At 41.6% G+C, this 12789-nt stretch overlaps 1 long non-coding RNA gene across 3 annotated transcripts in view; it reads left to right on the forward strand.

The window, feature by feature from the left end:
* Positions 1–12789, forward strand: part of LOC113990076 — a 74317-nt gene that overhangs the window by 11809 nt on the left and 49719 nt on the right. For 2 of the 3 annotated variants that reach the window (XR_005562773.1, XR_005562774.1), the window contains exon 4: positions 6219–6322. The exons of the other annotated variant lie outside the window; for it this stretch is intronic. This is a non-coding gene — a long non-coding RNA (uncharacterized LOC113990076). The remainder of the gene's footprint in view (positions 1–6218; positions 6323–12789) is intronic. 3 annotated transcript variants of the gene reach the window in all.

The raw sequence follows: 12789 nt of genomic DNA on the forward strand, positions 1-12789 counted from the left end.
ACAAGATTATAACTGTCATCCATGTATTTTAGTAGCTTTATTGTGTATTCACGCTGAGGGGAGAAAACGGAAATCTTGAGACCATGGAATAAGAGCATAACACGACTGCTGTGTGAAGGGGACTTTTTATCTACACAACCTGGGCAGCCTAATGGACAATGAGACTTATTGCCACTGTAGAAAGGGAACTGTATGGATTTGCCCCAAAGGGTCACACAACAGGAGGGTTATTCCTGTGGTCTCTCTCTCTGTTTGCTGCACAGACACTGTACCACAACAGGAGCTCCTGCTCTGGGGTTTCAAAATGGCTGTAAAAATCAAGGGCAGAAGGAGCTCTCCATACATTTTCTGTCTCCCTAAAGCAAAAGACTGCACAGATGAGGTTTGTGCACAATAGCATCTTATTTGAATATCTTAAAGAACAGAAGGAGAGAGTGGTGTGTTCCAAACCCCCACCCTGGTCTGTGATGCATTGCCAAGGTCTGCTGGTCTCCTGGATGTTGTCTGGATTCAGCTTCCAGGTGAGCTTTCCCTCCCCGTGGCTCCAGTGACATCAGAGCCACCTGTGACAGCTCCAGATAGGCCATCCCAGTTTTTCCAGCACTATCCAACTCCAGTGGCAGTGGAAGGCAAGCCTGGAAAGGTGAACAACCACCCCTGAGCCCAAACTGCTGAGGAGGGTTGGCAAACCACGAAGGGCTTTCTCTTGCTTAGGCTGCCACAGCTCACGCAATGCCACAGATTGATGGAGCTCCAGACTGTCTAATGGAGTTTTTCCCACAGAGCAAAATATGAACCAAGTCAATTGATTGCATTTTCATTTCTTAAGGGAGGTGCAGCCCACACATCCCATTGTGTCTGAGCACAAAGACAGTCTGCTGAAGCAACCCTGTGTTATCTCACGGGTGCTTTGTGCTGCATCTTGCTTCTGATGTAAAAGGAAATGGAAATTCTTGCTCAGAAGACCTACCTGACAAAGAAATAAATTCTTGTAAATTCAGTGTCCCAAACTGAGGAAATTACAGTAGCTGCTGCTGCAAAATACTGTGATAAACCCCCATCCATCTGGAATGTTTCCATAATCCACTACAGATTGCCAATTAATTGCATACTTACTTCTGTGTAATAAGGACACATAATAGGCTGTATCAGGATAAGTCCCCCAGAGGCAGTGGAAATACATCACAATATTCCTAAATAGCATATTTTTATTTAAGCAATGCCTGCAAGCTTCTGTCTGGTACTAGAAACCTATTGTGTGAGGGACTGTACATGTAATGAAAGGCCAGATTTACAGCACACACTCCTATTAAGTGAAGCACTTAATTGCTTACTTCAAGTACCAGTTTAAATAAAGTGATCTCATCTATTTTCTAATTAAATGTTGGAAATTACAGTGTGGCTGGTTGGAACACAAGGTTTTTAAATCCTCTTCTGGAGCAGGAAGAACTGTAAATAGTTTCTTATGCTGTTAAGATTAAAATGAGACTGGTCTCACAGAAAGATCCTTTGAACAATGCCGCGTGAAATAATTAGGATTTTGCACATATAAATAAATCACAGATTTTTTTACTAGCTTATGGACAAGCTTTCATTGACAGTTTGGATTTAGACTAAAATTCCCTTTAATTAAACCAAATAATGGGAAGACATAGTTTTTAGAAACACACATATTTCATTTTATTCAGACTAATCAAGTTTTTCCATGCTCTACTGAACATAATGTTCATGATGACCTTTCTCTGCTTACAGTAGTTTTAATATTTGACTGCAGTGTTTCTGGGAAGCAACTCAGTAAACAGTAATTTTTGTCCAGAGGATAAAAAGGGGGAAAATCTGTATGTTTTGAAATCAAGTCAGATTGTCACAGAATTGTTAGATCTAAGGAAGTGATGAATCTTTACTTTATTGCATTTACTGCTACAATCAGTTGTCCCTGCATATCTGTGACAGCTACAAGAGAGTTGTGCACTTCTTCAGTTTAAAATTTTCCTGAACATTTTGTGTTTGTCCTGTATAAGTAGAACATTTCAGTACCCAAAGCCACACTACTGGATGTAACTCTGTACCTCCATGTGAAAGTCTCTCCTGGAGTACCAGAGGCAACAGAGTCTTCATTTTAACTTGGATTTCTCTGAGAACAGTTTGGGATTGCTCTAGGATGCCTGGAAGGGCTCCCACTGAATACCTCAGCCTGTGACTATAACCTGTCTCGAAAACAACTGATTGTTTTCATGTTGTTGGGTTTTAGGATGTTGCTCCTGTGTGTGTTTTTCAGACAGCAGAAAGCTGAGCACTTAGAGCAGCTTGCTGCTATCAAGGAGAACCATTTCTCTTTGCCATTTCCTTCTCCTGAGGTTGCCACAGGACTGATGAAGCAAAAATTCTGTCACGAACCACCACGTGTAAGACAAGGCAGAGTGAGGCTGGACCCCCCTGCTCCTCCTATATTACACATCCCAAACTCAGGGTAATTTCAGAGGATTTCACACTCTAAAAATAGTGTCCCCATTACCTAGGACCTCTGGGTCTTCCTAGGAACAGGCACCACATAAATTAATCATTCAGCTCCACCTTCACTTTTGTGCTATAGACTAAGCTGAGCTTAATTCCCAGGAGTGCCAAGCATCCATTTGACAGTAACAACAAGGGAAATGTTATTTATTACCCCTGGAAGCACTTGTGTCCATGGGAGACTCAGCTTCCATTTAGCCTCTAACAAGCCCATGTGCAATTTAGAACAATTTAGCTTTTTTATGCTTAAAGGGAGAAGTCACTTCAATAGATTATAAATAGATGGGTGGGTTTTCTTCTCTCTTAAATGCAAAGTTTGGGGTTTTTTATTTTGCTGTTCTCAGATGGTTTTTATACTATCAAACTAGAGAATCTGATTTCTGTAATCCAATCAAAGATTTTAATAATGAGAGCAGTAGTTATGAAGCAAATAGAAAACTTCCACTGTCTCTTTTCAGTCCTGATGAGATTCTTCCCTTTTAACCGTCTCTGAAATCCATCTGGGAAGCCTCTGCATCACTTGCAGACACTTGTCTGCTTTGATAGTAGGTTGTGGAAATGCTGATTAGAACCATTTGATCTGGATTGGTATTAAAGTGTCTATAAGAACTCACTCCCACAGTGCAAGATAAAACTATTGGTTCCTCCCACGTAACAGATCTCAGGAAGTTTCTTACACCTTCAAATACAAGGGGAAAGCTTCAGGAATCTAAAATCTCCTGAATATGACGACAGAATTCCATCACAATTTCTCTTCTATAGAGACAACTTATTCCTCATTAGTTTCCTTTTTTAATTAACAAAAAAGCCACTTCTGAATATAAGACCGAATGGTCCTCCAGCTTTAAGACATCTTTTCACTACAAATGACAAACTACCAACACCTTTCTCATGTCCAGCTGCAAAGTATTTTAACATCTGATTATAATAAGAACACCTAAAATAACAAATTAACTCCTACTGGCAGATAGGAAATAAAAAAACATGCTGCCCAGTTGGCATGTGTCTGTAAAATAAATATACACCTTTAAAGTGCATATCTATACACTCCTGCAGGCCGTTATAGCTGGGTATGTTTATGCATCAGACAGATATAACCTTCTTTTTTCTTTGTTGTGTTCGTGGATTAATTTCAGATACACCAAATCCTCAGCCATATGAATTCTTCGAGTTGCATTGAAGTCCTGAACATTTATACCACCCATATAGTTATGGGCCTGTGTTCTGCCAGCTATGTTTGGCTTTCTCATGTACGTTTGCTGAAATATGTTGTTCTGAAGGAACTGTTCTGTTTTGATGCCCCAACTGAGCAATAACAAGAGCTGACAAACCTTTGTGTGTGTGTGTGTGCAGATCTGTTATGTGTTTAACAAACAGCATTCTTCTCCCCCCACCTCCACAAACACACTCTTGTAAATCTGAATCAAAGCCCATTCGGGACATTTGATTTTAAGTGGTTTCATCTTACTGTAATTACCAAGTCATGTGAGGAGTAGTGAAACAATTGTGTGCACAACAATGGAGATGAAATAAAGATAGCCTCTAATTAATTCCAGCTAGGTTATAATTAATTTTCACTGAGTTGCTCAGGACAATATACTTAAGTCTCACAGGCTTCTCTAAAGAGGGCTGATCACCAGCTGCTGCTCTTTGATTTTCAAGGCAGATGGGGCTATTTCCAGCTATTGCTTAAAAGGAAATGATGAGGATGGGGAGTGACTGATTGGCTTTGGGTGGGCTCTGGGGTAAGACTGCTGGGGGGAAATGCTCTGTCAGAAAACTCATCTCTGAAAATGTCTTTTAAAGATTTTAGAGAGGTTTTGTTATAATTTATCTTATTTGTAAGAGCCTCTTTTTGCTTTATTAGAAAAAAAGTGATGCCATGTCAGTAAATATTTCATCACGTGCTGTATATTAAGCCTGCTCTGGGTCACAGTGGTGTTAAAGCTGATGGAGGACACAAACACAAATGTTTTTAGTCTTTGACATTTCGTAGAAACAAAAGATGAAAATTATCTGTTTGGATTGTTATCCCAGTTCTGTCTGTCAATGTAGAATTGTTCCCTACTTCATTATATAAGAAGTTAATGTTAAAATTAATTTATCTGAGAAATTCTGCTGCTTCCTTTGTTTGCTGACAAACTACGAAATTCTCAGATGGATTTGTTGTCAGAAATTACTCATAAATTTCTGGAATGAATAAATCCCAGTTTGCTGGTAGACTGTGCTCATTAGGAGACATGGATGTATAAACTACCAGTGTGGCAGTTCCTCAAACACCACAGTATTTAGGGTTCTTGACTGGGTAACTTGTAGAGCTACCTAATGCCTGGCATGTGCTTAGTTCTGCATTTATAGGTGAAAATCCAGGTTGGAAATTAACTTTGATGATCTCTGGTAGAACACTTGAGTAAACAGAGAGCAGATAAGTTCAGAGATAAAATTTTCCAAGCTAAGAACCACCACCTGCATTGTTAGTGGGGAGAGAAAAGTCAAGGTGTTTTCCCCATTGTGTGATTCACTAGAAGAAAATAAGAAGTTTGGTGATTTAAATGTTAAATGCTTTTAACAGTTAAATACTTTTTCCAGGAATTTCATGTTCAGTCTACATTTTTCCCGTGTTAAATTTTCTGCATCCTATCATTTTGTTCTGCTGCCTTTTCATTGCTGTAGCATACACACCACCTACTAAAACTATGTGCTTTAGAAGGTGAAATTCCCACTGAAAACAATGCTTAAAAGCTTATATGAAAGACCTGTTAACATGTGAGAAGTTGCCAAAGAAGTTGAGCAATTGTCTTATAGTGGGGTTTTGAAACTGGCACTCACCAGTATAATCTTTGTTCTGTGCATGGCTCCAGTCTAACTCAGTTCCTGTGTCTTGTTTAGTCTGAGGGAGACAATCCACTGTTCTATTTTTGGGAAAGCATCAGTGTAGTGTGTGGAAACACAGCCTCCATTATCTCTGTGTTACCTTGAACGTGGCTAGTTGAATTTTAGTGCTCTTTTTTTGTCTCTTCATTCAGATGTCCGTTTCCTTGTTTACAGCTAATTTTCTGAAGCCAGTAAGATCATTACAATACTTTAACCTGCCTTTTCCATAATAGAGCCCACAAAGTTTCACCCAGTAACTCTTTCAGTGAGCACAAAAATCATGCTCCAATTGTAAACTCCCTCTCCACCCCCCCACCTTTAACACAGGTGTCTTTAAACTCTTTGGTTTTCCCAAGTAAACAATGTATTTTAATGTTTATGGGCATGTAAAGGTGGAGCTTGTCACTGCCTGTGTGGCTTCACTTCCTCATATCATTTTATAGGGCAGAGTTCTACCTAAGAGACATGTCCCACCTATTTTATAAAGGTGTTATAATCTGGATGAATATATGTCTATTTTGAAATAAATTAAGACTGTAATTAGGGCTTTTCTCCCCTTAGTTTTCTCTCTTGAGCAAGTTGTGCTTCCCATGCTTCCAGTTTTAGGCCCTGTAAAGCCCTGCCCAGGCAGCTTCCCTGCTCTCTACCAATTTCCAGCCTGCCTGGACAACAGGAACATATTGTCTTAGGAGACACCAACACACTGAAACACTGGAGTCATGGTTTTCACCCTAACACCTGTTCCATCTAGAATAAGTGAGGAATTCAGGTTTTTATTTCAAAAAGGGAGCTTTTAAAGTGACTCACACATTTGTTCCGTTCCTTCAAAGGATTCTTCCATGCTGGAAAAATCTCCTATGGAAAATCCAAGAGACAATTCAAGAAAGATCTACAGTTTCGAGAGCGTTGCATTGCTTTCTTCTGGCTTATTCAGGTATGTGGTTCAATTAGCCCTAATTCCTTATCATCTACTCTTGGACTGCATGACAGGAGCAGAAATCTCTCTCCATCTACTAAGAAATGGGCAGACATTGCCCATGACTCATTACTGCACAGGCATAGGAGGTCTGTCCTTTTCCAAGGTTTCTAAGATATTTCCTCATTAAACTCTCTAGGGGAAAAAAGAGGAAATTAAAAAAAAAAATAAAAAATCAAAAGCACACATGGAACTCTCTGAAATGCTTACCTGAGAGTTTTCAGGACTGACACACAGCTTGAACGTGAGGCCGGGATATAAAAATATCCTTTAAGGGGCTTTTTATGTATGTATGTTGAGATGTTCTCAATGTTATTATGTGGAGAAAGAATAGCTGCATGTGCTTGTTCTGGTTCAAGATATTCTGTAACTCTGAAATGTGGGTTCCAAGTTGAATCCTTCTGAGGGCACAACTGCTTTCCAGAACTGCCAATCATCACTACTAGTACCTAATTCTGCCTAAGGCACAGTGATGTGATTTTATTACTTGAATTACTTTATTCAGTGGTAATCCTGGGTTACTGCATTCTTCTAGTTTCTCCTTTCAAGTTTTACTTGTTTCTGCTCTTGTCCTGCCCTCAGTTTTATCAAATGAATTTATTGTAGAGGAAAGTGATCAGGGAACTGATTCAGCTTAAAAATCACCTGATTTTAAAGCCAGATCAGGCTCCTGACAGGTTCACATTGTGGCCTCCTGAGCACCTATGAGGAAGAAGAGAATTGTCACCATAAGCTGGTGACATGGTGTGAAGTGGTTTAGCCACAGAAATCCAGTCTGTCACAAATAGAATCATGTTTGTGGTGTTGGGTCACAGTTCTGGACAGGGGAAAAATACTGCAGCTATTCTGACACTGTTCCCCTGTGGCCAAGAGGCCAGTCACTCACAAAAGGGAAGCACAACCCTGAGATCAGCCTAGGAAGGGTTGTTTGGTAGGAAGGTGCAGTTCTAAGGAAGCAACCTCTGTGAGGAGAGCACGTGTAAACTCTGTCCACCCAACTTATTTCCCTCTGGCTTCCTGCTCTTTTGGGCTGTGACCTGATTTGTAACAATGCCAGATGCTTGTAGTGCTGGGAGTGGGGACTGGGAGTATCTTTTCTCGGGAATGGATCGTGTGAATTTATTGTGGGATGACTTTTCCTTTACATTTGGTAAGGGACTGTCAGTCTGGACTGTTGTACTGGGATACTCATTGAGTCAGGGCTCGGTGAATTATGGATCCAACTTGGGATTTCTTTGGTACTGCTCACACAGACTCAAAGGAAGTACTGTCTTGAAAGGTCATAAACCCCTGTCTCCTAAACCCTGTGGTGAGGGATCCAACAGATTTCTCTGTTAATCTGGTCTCCATCATAAAATACACGGATTCAAATGTGGGAATGGCTTGTTCTAGGATAGTTATGAGTCCCCTCCATCACCTGACTACCTACCATGCTTCTGCCTCAGGAGTTCCCTCAAACTCTGCCTTTGGTCAAAAGGATTCTTAGGGGAGTAGCAATAATCAGAAATAATAATGCTTTAACTCCTAATCCTGCAAAGATCAATTTTCAGGACTTGGGCCATAATCCTCCAAGGTGATCTTAGTGTGGATAATTGAGAGAAGATGATTAGCCTTCTGACTTCTCCTTTTGGATGTGTGTGGTGTTTAAGGGGAAACTTAAGGAATGTTGAAGGGAACAAGTTCTCTTGAAATGTAGCCAGCTAGGAACAGACTAGTGCAACTGGGCAATTGAATCAGGTCTCTAATATTTGCTTAAGTCTTTTTTCCCCCACTCTTTTTTTGTCTGTGGACACTTGATTAATAAATTTAGCAAGACAATTAAGCTGCAGAAATGGCCTGAAATTAGATGCTTCTTCTATAGTGAAAGTCTTGACCAACTTGCAATTTTACCATGTTTTCCTGGTGTACTGCTGAGATCTGCAGAATGGATTTTTATCTTTTCCCTGTGAGTAATTTTTCACACAGCTTCCAGTTAGCCCTGAAAAGGAACTTATTCTGTTCCTGAGAGAAAAATGCATAAAGGAGAACTAGACAGCCCACACCCCGTTTCCTCACACCTCCTGTTCGTGCTTACTCTGCTCTTTGCAATCAGTGTCTCAATGTTGGTTAGTTCCCTCTTGGACACAGAAAATTATATCAGGATGGTGTTTCAAGTTGCAGACACTGAAACCAAAAACCTTTTTATAGTGTCTCAGTTGTACCTCCTTTGTCCACTTGAAACTGGTTTTTCAAATATAAGAAGCTTACTTAACTCAGGGTTTAAAGCTATTTTTATCCAACATGAAATGTGCATGGAGAGAAGGCATCTGGAGATAGAGGACAGCACTATTTGGTTTTCCTCAAGGTCTCCTTTATGCTTGGGAAAGATATAACTATTTTCTAGAAAACTTAAATAACATTCAGATATCCTGCACGCTCACATTGTTTGGGTCAACACTTTAAGGGCCAAAGCAGCAGATTAATTTGCAAAATCCCACTGCTGCAGTCAATTGAAATCAACTGTAATGTCATTGCTGTGGGTGGTCCTGATTTCTACTGAGGTTCTGCATCTTTGTCTCTGAGGTCTTATTGAGTCCTACCAAATACAAGTGGAAATTTCTCCTTCCCAGATCACTGCTCCTGCACTGTTTGTAATAATAACTAAAGGCCCTTCTGTGTTCACCTCACATCAGCTGCTAAAACTGCCTCTATTGTAACAATATATCGAAGGGTATGAGCTCTTTGAAACACAGCTCCATAGTACAGCTTGGGGGGTAGCACATCCCTCTGTGCTGCCATTCCCCAACATTTACTGGAAGTGCTTGTGTAGGTGCCAACTTGAGTCAGGGTGAGATTACAGAATTTAGAATACTGGTGCAAAGAGGGCTGATTAATAGAATTTTGCAGCCTTTACAAGAGCACGTCGCTGTTATCAGACGGTTTCACTCCACCTTAAATGGAGAAGCATCTCTGTTGCCTTTGTGAGCTTTTAATCGCTCCAATTACCCTGCTTTTCCCATCCTGACAGCTGGCAGGCACAGGAGTCCCTCGTTAAGGCTCGCAGGAGAGGTGGATTTTTTTTTTTCCTTCAGTCAATGAATGACCACAGCGCCAAGCACAGCCCCAAGAACACCCAGCAAATTGCTCAGCTGGAGTTTGCTGACTTTGGGTTCTACATTAAACATCTGCTGTGCATTCTTATGTGCACAGTAACTCCCCTCCCAGAAGATGCAGCAACACGGAGCAGACTTAATCCAGGAGGTTATTTAAAAAAAAAAAACAACCAAACACTATGACCAGAGTTAACTTTAAACAAGAGCTTAATTAAAAAAGCTGTGCTTGTTGTAGCTGGACTTTTAGTAACACAGGCTATTGGCTTTTGAATCAAAAGTGGATAAACTGTGGTACCAGAATAAGAATGAAAGTATATAGAAGAAAAACCTACTCTGCAATCCACATAAAGGATTGACATTGCCTCAAATGTAAGGAGAAGTCCTGGTACTCAGCTTTGCTCTCTTGCAGCTTCTCCTGAATGGCCACGCTGTGATGACTTCTCAGGCAAGATTACTGTGGTTTTGGCTACTGGAGGTGAACTCTTTCCCCTTCCTCACATCAGGAAATGTTCTGTGCTTGATGAACAAAGAGGCAAAATCCAGTCCTGGATGCACGGAGTTTTCACAGCAGTCACAGTTTGCCTCTTCAACACTTAAATCCCAAAAGTAGGTCCTGTTGCTTTTACCCAAATTAAGCACCAAAGCCTGATTTCACCCTCTGTGAGGCCTATCATGACTTGTGATGGGTCAAAGATTTAGTAACTTGCCAAAGGCCAGAGAGGGAGTTGGGAATGTGTTTTTTTCTTAGCAGCAATGCCAGCTTGTGCATCTCTCTAGTTGTTCACCCAGTGTCCTGAACTCTGGAACTGGTTAGGCTGGAAAATTACATTTTAAAGAAAATTTGGTGAGTTGAATTTTGTCTGGTTGGGTTTCTTTATCCAATAGATCCTACTCCTTTCCTTCACTTGGCTCCTCCAAAGTCAGATAATTCTGGCACAATGAAAGAGATGGTTCTAGATCATTCTTAGTAGCTGGTTCTTGCAGCTCTGTTACCCAATATCTTACCAATACTGCAATATCACTAAATTCCCAGGTGTTCTTCAGAAATGTGTTTTCTGGAAAACCTCTCCAAATAGCACTGAGTTGAGAACCCCCACAGTCTAAAACACAGTCTGAATTGGGTATGAAACCCCCCTATTTGAGAAGACACAATTCAATACATTTGCCACTCTGGCCTATTATCAGAAACCAATTTATGCCCCCAAACCAGCTATATTGCAAAGTTTTCCAATGGTTTAATATACAGCTGCTTCTCTTCTGTGCTGAGCTGGAACTGCAGCTGCTGATGCCTTCTCTAGTGATCAGAAAGGCTTGTGGAAGTGTTGGCTTCAGCTCCCATACAAACAGCAATGAAACCAGGGGCCAAGAAATGTGAGCAAAACACAAATAACCTGGAGAGAGGTGTGTCATGGCTGTGGTTTTACACCCTCCTCCTGTGCCCTCCTTCTCCCTGCTGTAAAAGTTTGTTTGAAAGCTGCAGAATAAAAGTTGCTATGGGATCTCTTTTCTTTTATACCAGTGCAGAGCTACAGCTTCCTTGTGTATATCAGTTCAGAGAAACTGCCTGCAGGATTATGTGTCCTGGGAGCTCAAGCTCCCCTTTGGAACTCCAAGTGTGCTTCAGTGAGCAAATGGGTGCAGGTTGTTCTCAGCACCTTGCAGAAATAATTTTGGTGTGTTGTGGGCTAGGAGGGGTCAATTTAGTGTTATTGCCCCTCAATCTAAAATTCAGTCCTGCTGTCCAAAGGTAACTTCAAATTTTCATTGCTTTCACCGTGGGAGGATCTAGATCCAGGTTTGCTGTGCCATCTGACTCCCCAGCCAGACCCTGAACATCTGCTCTAAAGGCCCAGCTTTACTGACTGGTTGTGCCCAGCAACCCCTGTCCCTCTCCAAAGTCAGAAGGTGGCTTAGCCTGGGGAACCGGCTTTGAAATGAGAATTTGTGTTTAAAGGCACATTGTGCTAACTAGCTGTACCAACCCTCCCCCAAAGATTGTGTTGCAGGCAGGTGGAGGTGCCCAGGCAGCTCCAGCAGAGCTGCTCTGGGTGTGGGCAGACCCAGGGAGGGCACAAACACTGCCCACTTGTGCATGGCTTCAGAGCTACCTTTGTTCAGAAAGGCTCAGGATTGCTATGGCAACCCCAATCACAAACTGGAGAGGATTCACGCTAAAACCCAAAAAGGCTCAAGCTCTAAGGGCTTTTCTCCCTTTCTCTACCTCTTTCTTATTTTCACCATCACAGAAATCACTTCTGAGCAGATGGGCCTATAGCAGCTTTATCATGGACCCTTTGTGTACTGGGAGCCCTTTGTTCCCTGGTTTCTGAGCCTGAGCAAATGCAGCTGCTCTGGGAGTCAGTGGGAATATCGGGTGTCTGTGTTCCAGTGACTCAGATCAGCAGAATCCTTGCAATGAAACCACCCAGTCCAGTGGCTCTTTTCAGCTCCAGAACACCTCTCTGGGGTGAGGTCTGAAACTGCTGCTCATGCACTGCTTTGTTTGGAGAGACTGTCCCTTACTACAGCCAGAAAAGCTCTGGTGTGTTTTCTGCGTGCCAGAATTTTAGGGCCCTGGGAGATGAGCTCTGTAAAATCTTAGAGGAGTAGTGTAGGACATTATTGACTTATCTATTCCTTACACCCTCCTCTGAAATGTTACAAACTTGATCACAGAAGTAAGTGCTGATTATTTACATGCACTCCTCTAGCTCAGCTTAGAAGAGCTCAGGGAGCTTCCATGGATGGGAATTTATTTGGCTGCCTCTTGGACTGGGATGGTTTTGTCCCTCCAGCTGCTTGCTTGGTCCTGTCTTAGATATCTGTTTACAGTGGTATAATTGCACCTTGAATTTCTCTATCCTTATTCTATTTATCCACATAACACATTTAAACAAAGCTCTGTCCACTGGATGATCTTTGTGACTGTTGTGGTTTGAACAGGAGATTTGGGAAATTCCAATGGAGCAGAGTAGCTCAGGGGGATCTCTCATCATGTTTTATTCTCTGTATGCTGAATGCATTTCACAGCTGTCTTCCCCTCCCAAACTGAAATGTGAAAAGCAATTCTGTTCTACCCACTGACCTTCGTGTCCTTGCCCCCGGTGGACAGCAGGAATTCCTACAGAGCTGATATTTTCTCTGCTTCTGAGGAAAAACTTCTTTATTTGCTCTGAGTCACACTGGATGTTCTCCATGGCTCCATGGTTACCCAGTTCACACTTCTGCTCCCTGCCTAGAATTTGCCACAGGATTATCAACTGGCAGACACTGGAGGACCTTTATAGGTACGAACACAAGTCTCCCTGATTTATCTTGGCAGATTCTGACCAT

Source organism: Pipra filicauda, unplaced genomic scaffold (assembly GCF_003945595.2).
Source record: "Pipra filicauda isolate LSUMZ 115617 unplaced genomic scaffold, ASM394559v2 scaffold159_size1710840_pilon, whole genome shotgun sequence".
NCBI classification, from domain to species: Eukaryota; Metazoa; Chordata; class Aves; order Passeriformes; family Pipridae; genus Pipra; species Pipra filicauda.